The sequence below is a fragment of the Agrilus planipennis genome, unplaced genomic scaffold (assembly GCF_000699045.2).
Source record: "Agrilus planipennis isolate EAB-ADULT unplaced genomic scaffold, Apla_2.0 scaffold64, whole genome shotgun sequence".
In the NCBI taxonomy this organism is placed as follows: Eukaryota; Metazoa; Arthropoda; class Insecta; order Coleoptera; family Buprestidae; genus Agrilus; species Agrilus planipennis.
In genome coordinates this window covers 709,870-726,573 of record NW_020438927.1, presented here as the reverse complement: position 1 = coordinate 726,573, position 16,704 = coordinate 709,870, and the positions used below count along the sequence as shown (strand labels likewise).

Genomic DNA, 16,704 nt, shown 5'->3' with positions numbered 1-16,704 from the left:
TTCGTATTCAAAGTCAATGCACTTAAAACTTTGATAATTACGCCCTTATTGAGTAAATACACCCTTACCGTCGTCTTTATTACGTGAAATGGGGTGCATGTAGTGTTTATTAATTGCAACAGTAAGTAAACTCAAGTTTCATTTAGGACGATTTTCACAAAATAATCAATCCTACGAGAAACCATGTGGAATCTACATGGGTACTATATATATAAATACCTTAGCAGATATATTTGCTATATTTATAACTATAATAACTCTACTAATCGCAAGAAGACACAAATATAAAAGCAGCAATGAACAATTAGAGATTTTAATAACACTGGTAGCACATTTATCTGCTTTTAGTTTATCATATCTAAAAATGGAATTCATAAATTGCATTTTCATTGCTAGTCGCGTGAAGTCCAATTGAGTTCATGGCCACAAATATATATATATTTATATACAAGTATTAATTTCACTGTTTCCTGTTTACTCTTAAATATGCCGGAAGGTACAACTAAACCAATAGTTATTCACCTCTATTTTAGTTTTAAAATTTCAATACAAGCATGTTTGTTACATTGTTATAAATATATATTTATAGTGCACTTCAGTACTTCAGTAAATTAAAGATAAAATAATTTTAGAAAGAACACATATCAGTTATAAAATGTTCAGTTATTTAATTTTAAAATGGTTTNATTAAGTTAACGACTACTTACCGATTTTATTTATCGAAAATAAATATATATTTATAGTGCACTTCAGTACTTCAGTAAATTAAAGATAAAATAATTTCAGAAAGAAAACACATATCAGTTATGAAATGTTTATTTATTTAATTTTAAAATGGTTTCCCACTACCTTAACAAATCCAATGTTTGGTAATTCGTGTGCGTCTAGCTTTTTGATGCAATCATCCAGAAAAACTTTATTAGTTTTAGTTTGTGTTGTATTTGACCAATAGAAGGGCAGTCCGATAAAATTATTATTGTGGTGTCTATAATATATGAATAATATTAAGATTAATATGTGATGTGAGGCTGTATTATTTAAACAACTATTTATGACTTTAAAGTGACAATTCGCAGTCAGGGTCCGCCACCGTTGGGAGGCAATTGATGTATAATTAATTAGGAGGGAATTCGACATACCAAAAATTTTAACCCTAATTAAGAACAGGTATATGGGAGGGAAATAGGCATTATCCCATATACCTACCTATACAGAAATCCTTATTTGTCGTACCACCAATGTTTAAGTGGATGGTACATTTCAAAGCTTGAAATTTGTCATTTTCATCTAAGCCAATTTAATGTTTTGTTTTTTTTTGCTGAATATAGAATAAATTAAGGGTATAATTGGGACGATCAAAATTAGGGTAAATGTCGAGAATTGGGGCTCTAGACCTAGTTTTTCATTTTGGAGAGATTTTGGTCTGGAGCCCCAACTCTGGACAATTACCAAAATGGACAATAAATTATCTGTGAAGTGGACTTATCTTCCTATTTCCACTTAGGACTGTAATCATTTGCTGCATTTTAAACACACCCTTGTTAAGCTAGAAAATGCTTCATGACGAGTACAGATAAAGTGAAAAGAGATAACTAAATAATAGTAAGCAGTGCAGCGATGAAAGGTTGTTTAAGTACGAAAAAGTTCAGGGTCGGCTTTATAACCCCTAAACAAAAATTTTCAGTCTCTCTTCAGTCTCTCAGAGTCTTTCAGCGTCTCTGAGAGCTTCTCTCACGATCTTTCACAGTCTCTCAGTTGTTGCCTAGGTGTTTTTATGGATCTCTCACAGTCTCTGTATGAGAGACTCGAACGATAAAATTTTTAATTCAGAGATTCGAGTCTCTCACAGAGAGGCTGAATTAATAAAACTGAAAAATTGAGAGATTCGAGTCTCTCGTAGAAAGACTGGGATCTCTGAAATATGTTAAACTTAGAAAATTTTAACCGTGTCTATCGAGACACCACTTATATTCGAGTCTCTCGTTCAGAGATTCGAGTCTCTCATTCAGAGACTGGATACGAAATGAGGATCTCTCTATGAGCGACTCGAGTCTCTCGTTCAGAGACGCTAAACAGTTTTTTTGACAGTCTCTCTCAGCGACACCAGAGAGACTCGATGAGAGACGGAGACTCGAGTCTCGCTTTGAGAGACTCTGAGAAACTGAACATTTTTTCTCAGGAACTGCCTGATTGGAATTATATCTTTAAGCAAGCGTCTTGTTTTTCTAAATTCCTGACAATGTTGAACTTTCGTTAAAGTCCGATACTGGCAACATGTTCAACTGCTGCTTGTCTGCATCTCTTTCTCTTACATATTACTGATGTAATGTTATTCTTTTTTTTATTAGTGTCCGTTGCAATTCCTAGTTGACATCTCTTTTCTGTCATGAGTAAAAGTAGGCTTTCCGTCAGCAAACCCTCTAGTCGACAGTTTTATTGAGGACTATGCTAATTTTGAACATCCCAACTATAGCAAGTTTCATCAAGTGCTTATTTAGACTTTTGTATCTTCGACCTAATGATGCCATTTACGTTTCACTGATTATTTAATCGCACTTCTATTTGTATTTTGAACGATTTCAAATGAATCGTCTCTGTAGATGTAGATTTACAAAGAAATACACACTAATAAAATACGTATGTATATACATCGATATTTCACTAATTTATTCGTTTTGAAGTGCATCTACGTTACCCGTAATTTATTAGCAAAGGAAAAAATTTCGTAAATGACTGCTTTAGTTCGATTCGCTAGATGGTGATCAAAGCAGAAAAAAAAACGAATCTCTCTGACCGTTGGAAATCATACTGTACCAATACATTTCCATACACTTTCCATGTTGCAGAGCATCATACGAGTTAGTCAATATGTGTGCAACTATAAAATGTTCGCTAAACAAAGCGGAACATCATGTACAATGTCGTACGTATTTGTGTGTGTATGTACTTATATCTATCACAATGGACACTGCGCTCGTTTTGATGTTAGCTATTTTAATTTTGTGAGATGTAACAACTGACCGTAAAGTATGACGTAACATCTAAATAAAACTGACCTAGCTGGAATAATTAACGTTAATAAATTAATGGAGAATATTCTAATTAAATTCATTACAATCCTCCCAGTCGCAAAACTTTCTAAACTTTAAGAAAGTCTTTTACAGGAGCTTGAATTGTTAAACGTCATAGAAAGAAGCCTCAGCCCTTATAATATAAGGCCTATACAACTCGGCACGCTCATGAATATAAATCTTGTAACAATCTAAGCATTTAAGATATCCTCATAATCCTCGTTTAGAAATAAAAATTCGACATAAAAAAAGTGTGCAAGTTTCAATTTTAAAACCTACAGGAGAGAACCTGGAACCATTTTTTTTTCACTCATTTGGATCCTGTTAGGTACACGGGGTAGTCGGGTAGAATTGTAAACAAATTGTAATGTGTCCTATTATGTTCGTCACGTACAGTTTATTACAGTTTTATTGGTATTAATAGCCAAAATTCCCCTCGGCTGCATTCTTGTAGGTCCAATGACCGCCTACCTGGGGGTAGGCTAATATTATGTTTGTACATTATTGTTAGATAGTAAGTTCATAGATTTTATAAAATTTTAAATTAGTACTATTATAGACTCGCTGGAGAAAACATCGTCTCCATAAGACAAACTCTATTATCCTAATTTCTTGCGATTGATTTTTATAATCATTTTTTTTAATTATTCGGTAGTTGTAGTTTTAAAGTTAGTTTATAGTGGATTAAATTTAAGTTAAATTCAATATAGTTATTTTCTACAATCACTACATCTACGTGTCTTATTTCATGTGGTACTTAGTACACCCCGTTGACAATAGTTTATACAAAAAACTTATTCAACGATAAAACATTGGTCCTTCGAGCCGGATTAATTAATCCAGAATCTTCAAGGAAATAAAATTTCCTTTCGGATCACTTACAACATCCTGGTTGGATTCCATTCTTTTCGAGGAAAAATTTCTGTCGAGTTCTGCAAAGCTACCATAGTTCCAGTAGTCCGTTACATCGTGATAAAGGCCAAATTAAGAAAGAATATCGGTAAGTGCGATTCCTTTCATATTTACATACTTCCTCATCTTATCCTAACTGCTTTCAATTTGCCATGGAGGGTTTAGAACCATTTGTTAAGCAACGAGGACAAATAAAATCTAGATTAACTCGTTTTAAAAATAAGTTTGATGAAATTTCACAAAGCTTAGAAGTAAATCAAGATGACATAACTGAATTAAAAACAAGGTTGGCTAACTTTGAGTCCTCCTTGAAGGAATATGAAAACATTCATTACCAGATTACTAACTTAAGTGACGATCCTGTTCATGAAGCAAATTTAGAGCAATTCGAAAACGGTTATTACAAAATTATAGCGAATGTTACCAATTTTATAAAAGACTTTTCTAAAGAAATAGAGAGTTCCGAATCAAAGGTTAAACAAGAACAATTACAGTCTAATAGGGGCTTAGTTCAACTGCCTAGTGTTTCACTACCGTCCTTTAGCGGAGATTTTGAACAGTGGGTTGAATTCTATGATTCATTTAGTTCTTTAATTCATGAGAATGATTCTCTCAGTAACGTTCAAAAATTTTATTATTTAATCTCATGTCTGAAAGGTGAAGCAGCTCAGTCTGTTAAATCATTAAAGGTTACGTCCGAAAATTATGATATTGCATGGAACGTGCTTAAAAAACGTTTTGAGAATAAAAAGTTAATAATACAAAATAATATCAAATCTTTATTTAATTTAGATTATATCAAAAAGGATTCTCATGTCTCATTGCAAAGGTTTCTCGATAACATTTTAAAAATCACACAATCGTTAAAAAACTACCAACAACCATCTGTTGATACCCTCTTAATATATATAATTACTAGCAAGTTTAGCCAAACCACACGTTACGAATGGGAAACGTATAAAATACAAGGCGACCTTCCCACATTTGATGAGTTATTACAATTTCTAGAAAAACGGTGCCAATTTTTAGGTACAATTGAAGTAAACACTCAACAAAATTTATTGCAAGGTAATAGTTCTATAACCAAAAATCCTAAATCACATTCCTATGCATACATAAATACAAATAAGCCTAATTGTTTATTTTGCAAAGGTTCTCATTACATACGAGAATGTCACCAATTTTTGAAATTAGATGTAAATAATAGAATTCAGGAAGTTAAACGTAGACATTTATGTTTAAATTGTTTGAAAAAAGGTCACACCACTTCCGCATGTACATCTAGAATGTGTCAATTATGTAATAAAAAGCATAATACTCTTTTACATATTAATTTTCAAAAACCAGGATTTAATAATAATTCTACGGCAAATCAGTCGGTTAATGAACCATTAAACAATTCTGAGGAAGAAGCTATTGATAAGCAGTCAATAGTTTCACAGCAGGTAGCTTATGTTAATCATTCTTCGAATACAAATACAGAACAAACATTGTTATCAACTGCACGTATCCAGGTATACGACATCAACGGCAAACCTCATCATGCTAGAGCACTATTAGACCCTGGATCGCAATCAAACTTTATAACAGAAGAATTGTGTAATCGTCTAAATTTAAAAAAATCAAAGCTTGCAGTAAGTATTTGTGGAATAAATCAGGCCATATCATCCATTAATTTTAAAACAAATTTAAATTTTAAATCTATTATTAATGAATTTTCTGCTAATATTTCCTGCCTTGTTTTAAATAAAATAACCGATCAGTTACCCAATAAACCGTTTAACTTGTCGAATCTGAATATCCCACAACATATTAGACTGGCTGATAGCAGCTGTCATAATCCTGGAAAGATCGATATACTTCTAGGCGCAGGTATATTTTGGGAGCTTTTATGTGTCGGTCAACATAAATTAGGTAAACATCTTCCAATTCTTCAGAAAACCAAGTTGGGTTGGATACTAGGTGGTAATTTTATAGAAACAAGTCATATTGAAAAATGTTCGTTTTTTACAACAAATTGTTTTAGTTCTCAGTGTAAAGACAATTTGGACAAACAATTAGAGAAATTTTGGAATATTGAGCAGGTCGAAAACAAAGTAGTTCAAAATTATTCACCCGAAGAACAAATGTGTGAGAATCATTTTCAAGCAAATACCACCCGTGATGGTCAAGGACGTTTCGTCGTTAAATTACCTTTAAAGTTCGATATTTCAATATTAGGTAATTCTCAAGAACAGGCAATAAAGCGATTCCACTCTTTGGAACGTAAATTAGCAAAAAATGAACAGTTAAAAACAAATTATCAAGAATTCATGTCGGAATATGAAAAACTTGGTCATATGTCAAAGATTTCAAACGACGATAACAATAAAAATCATAATTATTATATACCCCATCACGCGGTAATTAAGCAAAATAGTTCCACGACAAAGGTTCGTGTAGTTTTTGACGCGTCAGCCAAATGCGACAATAATATTTCACTGAACGATATTCAGGGTGTAGGACCTACAATACAGCACGATTTATTTTCGATTCTTTTGCGATTCCGAAAACACGCTTATGTCTTAACAGGTGACATTGCTAAAATGTATCGGCAAGTTTTAATTGCAGACGAACATAAAAATTTACAGTTAATTTTTTGGCGTAAAGACTCTACTCAGCCACTTTCATGCTATAAGCTAAATACGGTCACATACGGAATGGCATCTGCGCCATTTTTAGCTATAAGATGTCTCAAACAACTTGCAATGGATCATCGCGAAAGGTATCCTAAGGCGTCCCAAATAATTGAACAAGATTTTTATGTAGATGATCTATTAACCGGTTTCGATTGTGAGAATGAAGCAATTGAAATACAACATCAAATTACAAAAATTCTTAATTCAGGGTCTTTTCAATTACGCAAATGGACATCAAACAGTATCAATATTTTAAATAACATTAGGGTAGATACCAGTTTAGATCACAATATTGTAGATTTTTCTAAAAACGATGAGACGAAAACATTAGGCATTCGCTGGGATCCTAAAACAGATTGCTTCCATTATAGCCTTTCTGATATGTCTACCCAAAAGCACACAACTAAAAGAACAATACTCTCTCGAATATCCGAAATTTTTGATCCCCTAGGCTTAATATCTCCTATAATCATTCAGGCAAAAATACTTATGCAGAAGTTGTGGCAATGTAAACTTTCATGGGATGAATCAGTTCCCGTTGATCTTCATACCGAGTGGTTGAGATATGTGGAACAACTACGTTTACTAAATCCTGTAAAAATTCCCAGGCATGTATTAAGTCATAACGCAAAGGCAATCGAACTACACGGGTTTTGTGATGCCTCCGAACGAGCTTATGGAGCATGCTTGTATATCAAAAGTCTTGGTTCAAACGGTGTAAGTCAGGTTCATCTTTTATGTTCGAAGTCACGAGTCGCTCCTCTTAAAACCGTGTCGTTACCGCGCTTGGAATTATGCGGAGCAGTACTGTTAGCGCAACTTACCAATAAAGTTCAAAATACAATAAATATTCCATTTAGTAGACTCATGTTTTGGTGCGATTCCACTATAGTGTTAAATTGGCTTAATTCATCCCCAAATCGATGGAAAACGTTTGTGGCAAATCGTGTAACAGAAATACTAAGCATAACCAACGTTAATGACTGGCGGCATGTCAGAACATTTGATAACCCTGCAGATATTATATCTCGTGGTATTCAAGTCCCTAAATTAGAGAACTTAAATTTATGGTGGCACGGCCCAAACTGGCTGATCAACGACGAGTCAAACTGGCCAGAACCTTTCAAACATACTGAAGCAGTTGATATTGAAGCGCGTAGGGTTGTTGCTGCTACTATCGAGGTATCAAACATTGATATATTTAACAAATACTCTAAGTTAACAAAATTGCAAAGAGTTATTGCATATTGTTTGCGGTTTATTAAAAATTCAAGGGTCTCGATAGCAACCAGAAATCATGGTTGCTTGTCAGTAGAAGAATTAGAACACAGCTTAAAAATATTACTGAAATTGGCGCAAGGTACTACATTTTCACAAGACATCCGTTGTTTATCTAAAGAAAATTCACTTTCATCCAATAGCCAACTTATCTCATTAAATCCATTTATAGATAATAACGGTCTGTTACGTGTTGGAGGCCGAATTCAAAATTCAAGTTTTTCGTATGAGAAAAAACATCCAATCATTTTACCTTCATCTCACCCATTAACAAAATTAATTATTGAACACGAACACCTTCGATTGTTACACTGTGGTGCAAATTTACTACTAGCCACCTTGCGTGATAAATATTGGCCAATTTCGGGACGAAACAATATTAAAAAGGTAATTTTTAATTGTGTAAAATGTTATCGAGTACAACCTAAACCAGCTGATTATCTAATGGGAAACTTACCCAAAGAAAGATTACAACCTTCACCTCCGTTTTTTAATTGCGGTGTGGACTATGCCGGTCCTGTTCAGATAAAAACCAAGAAAGGCAGGGGTTCTAAGCTCCAAAAGGCTTATATATGTCTATTCATTTGTTTATCAACCAAAGCTATTCATTTAGATTTGGTCACAAGTTTAACTTCCGCGGCTTTTCTTGCAGTCTTGAGACGGTTTGTTTCTAGACGAGGTCGTCCTCATACTATATTTTCTGATAATGGGACTACCTTCAAGGGGGCTTACTCAGAGTTACTAGAGATACAAACATTTCTAGATAATAAAATAAATCAAAAGGAAATTCAAGAATTTTCTAACAAAGAGAGCATAAACTGGAAATTTATTCCCCCAAACTCCCCACATTTTGGTGGGCTTTGGGAAGCTGGGGTGAAGTCAATAAAATCTCATTTAAAAAGAGTTGCATTCAATATAAACCTTGACTTTGAAGACTTCTACACCCTTCTTGCGCAAATTGAAGCAGTTGTAAACTCCCGACCCTTAACTCTACTTTCAACTGACCCTAATGATCCACAACCTTTAACCCCTTCGCACTTTCTTATCGGAAGAAAATTAACATCTGTTCCGGACATCAGCTATTCCCAAACGCCAGATAATAGGTTGAAGCATTATCAACACATACAGAAGCTGGTGCAACATTTTTGGAGAAGATGGAGTACAGAATATATTAATAATCTTCAACAAAGAACAAAGTGGGCGAAGAATGGAGCTTCAATCCAAATTAATGCCATTGTATTAATCCGCGACGACAACTCTCCCCCAATGTCATGGAGGCTAGGAAGGATAGTGGAACTTCATCCGGGCAAGGACAGTATCGCGAGAGTGGCATCGGTAAAAATCGCGAGTGGTGCAATTTTTAAACGCTCAGTGACAAAATTGTGCGTGTTGCCGATAAGCTAATAATTATTGTGTCAGTAATGCAGTTGAAAGTAATTAGACTTTCAAGGTGGCCGGCATGTTAGGTACACGGGGTAGTCGGGTAGAATTGTAAACAAATTGTAAAGTGTCCTATTATGTTCGTCACGTACAGTTTATTACAGTTTTATTGGTATTAATAGCCAAAATTCCCCTCGGCTGCATTCTTGTAGGTCCAATGACCGCCTACCTGGGGGTAGGATAATATTATGTTTGTACATTATTGTTAGATAGTAAGTTCATAGATTTTATAAAATTTTAAATTAGTACTATTATAGACTCGCTGGAGAAAACATCGTCTCCATAAGACAAACTCTATTATCCTAATTTCTTGCGATTGATTTTTATAATCATTTTTTTTAATTATTCGGTAGTTGTAGTTTTAAAGTTAGTTTATAGTGGATTAAATTTAAGTTAAATTCAATATAGTTATTTTCTACAATCACTACATCTACGTGTCTTATTTCATGTGGTACTTAGTACACCCCGTTGACAATAGTTTATACAAAAAACTTATTCAACGATAAAACAGATCCCCTTTTAAATCTGCTATTTTATAATTTTAAAATCCAATATCGGATTCCTCATAATCATAAGATCGTCGGTCCTAAGACTGGTTGGGCACGCACCTCCACTCTTTCCTATCCTAAGCTAATCTTCGCATTTCCCTAAAACTAGAACATCCTACATCCTTGACTATTTGCGAACAGTAATCTTATCTAGGTCTATCTCCACCCCTCCCAACTCCCGTTTCTGTCTCTAATATGTCTCTGAATAGACCTTCATGCCTGAGAAGGTGTCCTACCAACATATCTCGCCTATTTCTTATTGACTTCTCTGGAGTCCTCTGTTCTCCTATTCTTTCTAAAACCTCTTCATTTCTAACCTTCTCTATCCACGATCTCCTCAACATTCGCCTGTAACACCACATTTTGAACGCTTCTAACCTTTTTTTTCCACCGCGCCAACCGTCCACGTTTCGCACCAGTACCCTACAGCTCAGTGCTCCGAACATACACCTCTAAAAATCTTTTTGGAATTTCTAAATTAATCGTTCGCGAGCATAGAAGTGACTTCTTTTTGTTGAAGGCGATTCGACCCTGCGCTGTTTTCTATTTATATCCCTATTACTCCTTCCGTACTACTACTTTACTAGCGTAAAATTAATTGCAGGTATTGTTGAAATATTATTAAGATTGAGACAGCAAGTGTCTACTAAATGTAGTACCATACGATTGCTTGCTCTAATTAATTAGCATTAATTTCTAGTTGTGCAAGTTAAACACAAACCCTTTAACTACACAAAAAGCTGCAGTACGAGCGTGCCCACAAGTTGAAACGCTGTTTTTACTGAAGGTCGGAGGAACACAACCTGTTCAAGAATAAACCTGCTCTTAACCTCTTTAAATCCAAAATATGTATTAAGATCCCTAAGCCGAAGCTCTTAACAAGACAAGGGTAGCAGAAGGTATCAAATCCTTGCTCTATTTGTGACAGCTTAAATGAGCCAAGTCCACCCCTGAAGTCGCATTTCAGACGTCTGTAAAACAAGCATTTGTAAGGGATAGGCTATCGCTTGCCAACTGTTGGGAATTTAATTACCTTGTGAAAGGGGGCGATTGATGGATATTGTAGTTAGCCCTGCGCATCTCTTTATTGCCTACGGTTTATTACTGCGTCCACTGTATATATGAATTACGTAATTTTAAACGCAAGAGCAGTTGCTAATTATTTTTATTGCTAGTGGTATATACATAATCATATATACATATATATACAGGGTGTCCCAGTTATAATAATTAAAAAAGAAACCATGGCTTCCTGACACAAAATACAACAAAAAAGTGTTATACAATTTTTCAATCCAGTGAACAAAATTGCAAAGAGTTATTGCATATTGTTTGCGGTTTATTAAAAATTCAAGGGTCTCGATAGCAACCAGAAATCATGGTTGCTTGTCAGTAGAAGAATTAGAACACAGCTTAAAAATATTACTGAAATTGGCGCAAGGTACTACATTGTCACAAGACATCCGTTGTTTATCTAAAGAAAATTCACTTTCATCCAATAGCCAACTTATCTCATTAAATCCATTTATAGATAATAACGGTCTGTTACGTGTTGGAGGCCGAATTCAAAATTCAAGTTTTTCGTATGAGAAAAAACATCCAATCATTTTACCTTCATCTCACCCATTAACAAAATTAATTATTGAACACGAACACCTTCGATTGTTACACTGTGGTGCAAATTTACTACTAGCCACCTTGCGTGATAAATATTGGCCAATTTCGGGACGAAACAATATTAAAAAGGTAATTTTTAATTGTGTAAAATGTTATCGAGTACAACCTAAACCAGCTGATTATCTAATGGGAAACTTACCCAAAGAAAGATTACAACCTTCACCTCCGTTTTTTAATTGCGGTGTGGACTATGCCGGTCCTGTTCAGATAAAAACCAAGAAAGGCAGGGGTTCTAAGCTCCAAAAGGCTTATATATGTCTATTCATTTGTTTATCAACCAAAGCTATTCATTTAGATTTGGTCACAAGTTTAACTTCCGCGGCTTTTCTTGCAGTCTTGAGACGGTTTGTTTCTAGACGAGGTCGTCCTCATACTATATTTTCTGATAATGGGACTACCTTCAAGGGGGCTTACTCAGAGTTACTAGAGATACAAACATTTCTAGATAATAAAATAAATCAAAAGGAAATTCAAGAATTTTCTAACAAAGAGAGCATAAACNTCATGGGATTTTCGATTGTGATAGGTACATAGTTTTTCTAACGTGTTTCAGTCATCTAATGGACCTTAACGCGAGTGCATTTTCTTCGGCTGATCCGTAACTTAATACCAAACATAAACAATAACATCACCCCAAAAAGCAGCTGATTCCGACCTACTGAAGGTGAATTTTTCTACGATCAGCTGGCAATCGTAATTAATTTGCGATTGTGCAGGGCCGGCATCGAAACTCTTATAATTTTATAATTTTTTATTTTGTTTCAAAAGTCAAAAGTGTTATAACATTTTATGTTCCAAATGTCCGTAGGAATCTGTGGTATAAATATTAATTATTATAACTGGGACACCCTATATATAATCAGCACTGCAGTGTAGCTTCACGGTGGCAGTTTGTCCATTAGAGATGCGCTAGACAGTGATTTTGCAGAGTACCGGATGACCGAGTACTCGAAATCAGCTATGTTAAAAAAGTCGCTTAAACCGCTAAACCAATGAAATTCTCATTCTTGGTTGGCGAATTTAAACGAGAGGGTCGAATCGAAACGAACGCAAAATGTTTATAAAAGTTTGCAAAGTGACAAAATAATACTAATAATAAGTTATCATTAACTAAAACCTGATATACCAAAAAGTGACAGAAATTGTAAAAGTTCGACCACACTGATGTATTCTTGTTCAAGAGAAAAAGTAAATGCAAGAACTTTATCGAAATAACAAATAATTTAGTGTAGTAATTAATAATTAAAACAAATTAGGGTAAGATTTTTCTTATACTTTTGTTTTTTCTTTTGGGGTAATTCAAGTATTACGTAAACACTACAGTAGGCAGGACGGTCTTTGCTTTGCTTATTTCTGATGACATGGGGAATGGGGGGGGGGGTTCTGGATGGTGATTACGTCAATTTTTTTACTTTTTCGGATTTTCTGCAAAATTTAGTCGATTTTGATTTGAACACATTTGGTAACCCTCTGCTTGTCTATGCCTGAAAACGAAACGCATTTTCAGGAACTAATAACGGTTGCTCATGAATAAATAAAGAATCCAGAACACACTGAAAAATGCATGTATCAATGTTTATGTAAGCATGGGAGGAGTGGGGGTAAGAACTCTGCTTACTTTTTCTAAAGGGGGAAGGGGTTAATAATTGCAAAAATCTGCTTAGGTAAAACTTGAACGGCCCCTTTTTCTTGAACAAAATTACCCAGCACTGCCGATTACTCAGCGTTATTATCTAGTACTGGGTTAGATCTGTCGGGTACCTGATCCAAACCGACTACCCGGCCCATCCCTACAACAGGGATATACAAAGAGCTCACAGAACTTTTCTACATACTAAACAAGTTATAGAATTTTGCCAATTTCATTCTTTGAATATATGTATCACACTATCCTATTACTTATTAAATGCAAATTGCAAATTTAGTTAACGTTAAGGGCTAACGAAGATACAAGAAAAGCTAAAATAATGTTTTTTTTTGTAAATGGTAGATACTTACTCTTTCAGTCAGTGATGCTTTTATTTACGCCAACGGCAGTTTCAATCTGTAAATTTAAAGGATACTATCTTAAAGTATGGTTAGAAAATAAAAGCATTAAAATGAAAAAGATAATAACAATAGCCACAAAAGTTTGTACATAGTACTATACAAAGGTGTAATGAGAGATAAAGTTTCTTGTTACATCAATAAAATTATACGGCTGCAGAATACGAAGCACGCACCATTATCAACCAGGTCAGTGAACAGATCCGTATTGTACTTTTTCTATGATCGTCAGCTTTCAGGTTTCAAATTTTGCAAACAGAACGAGCAATAGAATTTTACGAAATTCTTTTTGCACTGTTTAGCAATATGACAAAAGACCTGAACTACAAGTAAATTATTAAATTAAATACCTAATTATTCTATTTTATACTTCGCTATAAGGTTAAGAATTCATCTTACCGCAAGTATCTGAATTAACAGCCCCCAAAACGCATTTCTTAAAATACTACAGGTAATGTCGAAAGAAAATAAAAATGCCCTATACATATTAAACAATAATAACCAGACTTAATTTCAATACCATTATTCACCAGAAGATTCCCTCAATTTTAAGTAATTTTAATATTGTAAGTACCGATATTCAAAATCCATTTCCAACATGATTATAAGACCGTCAGTCCTAAGACTGGTTAGACACGCACCTCCACTCCTTCCTATCCTGAGGTAATTTTCGCATTTCCCCAAAACTAGAACATCCTACATCCTTAACTATTTGCGAACAGTAATCCAATCTAAGTCTACCTCTACTCTTATTAACTCCTGTTTCTGCCTCTAAAATGTCTCAGACTAGACCTTCATGCCTGAGAAGGTGTCCTACCGATTTATCTCGCCTATTTCTTATTGACCTTCCATAGAGTCCTCTGTTCTCCTATTCTTTCTAATACCTCTTCATTTCTAACCTTGTCTCTCCACGATCTCCTCAACATTCGCCTATAACACCAAATTTCTAACGCTTCTAACCTTTTCTTTTCCGCCACGCCAACCGTCCATGTTTCGCACCCGTACAGCGCCGCACCCCAAACATACACGTTTAACAATCTTTTTTGAATTGCTAAATTAATCGTTGGCGAGCATAGAAATGACTTCAATCAGAACGAAAATTATTTTGGGCAGATAATTTACGTGATTTTATTATATATAGTCAAATTTGAACAAAACAAATGAATTCCTGAGTGAGTAATTGGGAAAATTTATTTATTGAAGGGATACCAACATTACATCATCTGGTATACGGCACAAATGGCGTCTGCTAGCTTTCAAATGAAAATCGTTTACATTTCCATACATGTGTCAGTTCATCCATGAATATTATGTAGTACCTGAATAAATAGAAAATTATTCATAGTTTGCGTTTCCCGAGAGTGATATTTTGACAGTTGCGTTATGATAAATAACAATAATCTTGTTTTAGGAAGCGTGGTTTTCAACCACGATGGGTGGTAACAATAACGCGTTATAGCAGCAGGTTTATGAACAGATGGGGTCTGCATAGTGTTAAAGGGTTTATATAAAATTGTACGCATGTTCGTATACGTGTAATTATTTTTAGATTCGATATGCACAATGGTGTGTGGCAGTTTAACGACTTGACTAACAGGAAATAAAAAAGAACGCTCTTTATACAGAAACCATATTGGCGCAGCTTGGACCAAAGTGTACGATGTGTTTGTGAATGAAAAACTGGTCGATTCTTATTAAATACTTAATAGTTTTTAAGGAGTTGTGCCTTAAATCTTATGAGTAATTATTTCGGCACTTTTTAGTTAAAATTTGTATTTATGGTCAAATCGACAGTAGAGAAGACCGTCGAAGCGGCACTTAAATATGTACAATGTTATTATGAAACAACTCTGGAGAGAGGGTGGTCAACCCGCGGCTTGTCTAGAACATTTTTCCGGCCCGCGAGATTCACAATAATTTTACAAAATATATTGTTTTTATAATGTTCGCTGATATTCAGTACCTATTTAGAAGATCATATAACTCAGAATGAAAAGAGTAGTAGAGATATAAAACAGAGAATAGCACAAGGTGGAACTGCTCGTGAACAGTTAATTTAAATATTCGAAAATGATTGTTAAAGGTGTATGGCGCTGTACGGGTGCGAACCATGGATAGAGATCGTTAGAAATGAGGAGGTATTAGAAAGAGTGGGAGAACAGAGGGCGCCAAGGAAGTCAACTAGATATAAGCGAGATATGTTGGCAGAACACTTTTTTAGGCATGAAAGGTTAGTTAGAGACATATTAGAAGCAGAAACAGGAGTCAATAGGAGTAGACCTAGATTAGATTGGGATGTTCTAGTTTTAGGGAAATGCGAAGATTAGCTAAGGATAGGAAAGATTCGAGGTGCGTATCCAACCAATCTGGCGATTCTATGATGATGATAATGATTATAATGACCAAAGTAGTGAAACCAAAAAATATTCAATGTTCAGATATACGTATGTATAATTTTACATGAAGCCAGTGGAGTGAATAATTTCCAAATTGGCCCGCATGCACATTTAGGTTGACCGCCCCTGCTCTAAAAGTATTTTAAAATGTTTCTTCTATTATCTAACTTAGGTATGTTTTCGTTCATTATGTAGAAGTCAGTCAATGAAAGTCAATTTAGGTCGAGTGTTAACCACAGAATCTATACCTTCACCTTAATCAACAATTAATGAAAAATCTACGCTATGTAAACGATGATATCCAGACGGCCTATAAGTATATTTCATTTACTTTCTCTAGCGATTTTCCACTTCCAATGTCTTAGATACGCGGTGGCAAAATCGTAGGTAGGGAGCTCAAAAGCTCATTATACTCTCGGCTCGTATTCATTAAGCATACTTTTTCATACAATAACTGCCAATAATTTTGTTCAATCATGAATAGTAGTGCGAGTCGAAAACAAGCGTTAAAGCCTTTAATATGTCTTCAAATATAAATAAACATCTCGTTGATATTTTCAGTAGTAAATGGTACCAATAACAGCACATTTGAGTAATGCAATTGTAGTGTATAAAATGGTCAATTTTTCCGTGCAGTACTGTACGGATTATACGCTCC

General features: G+C 34.7%; 1 protein-coding gene and 1 pseudogene across 2 annotated transcripts in view; one reads left to right on the top strand and one right to left on the bottom strand.

Annotated features, from left to right (window-relative positions):
* Nucleotides 1-16,704, top strand: part of LOC108736328 — a 113,285-nt pseudogene that overhangs the window by 10,263 nt on the left and 86,318 nt on the right.
* LOC108736360 (leucine-rich repeat-containing protein 15-like) overlaps nt 1-16,704 on the bottom strand; it is an 87,171-nt gene that overhangs the window by 49,278 nt on the left and 21,189 nt on the right. The window contains exon 2 of one of the 2 annotated variants that reach the window (XM_018468758.1): nt 13,603-13,648. The exons of the other annotated variant lie outside the window; for it this stretch is intronic. The gene's annotated coding sequence lies outside the window, so the exon portion shown is untranslated. The remainder of the gene's footprint in view (nt 1-13,602; nt 13,649-16,704) is intronic. 2 annotated transcript variants of the gene reach the window in all.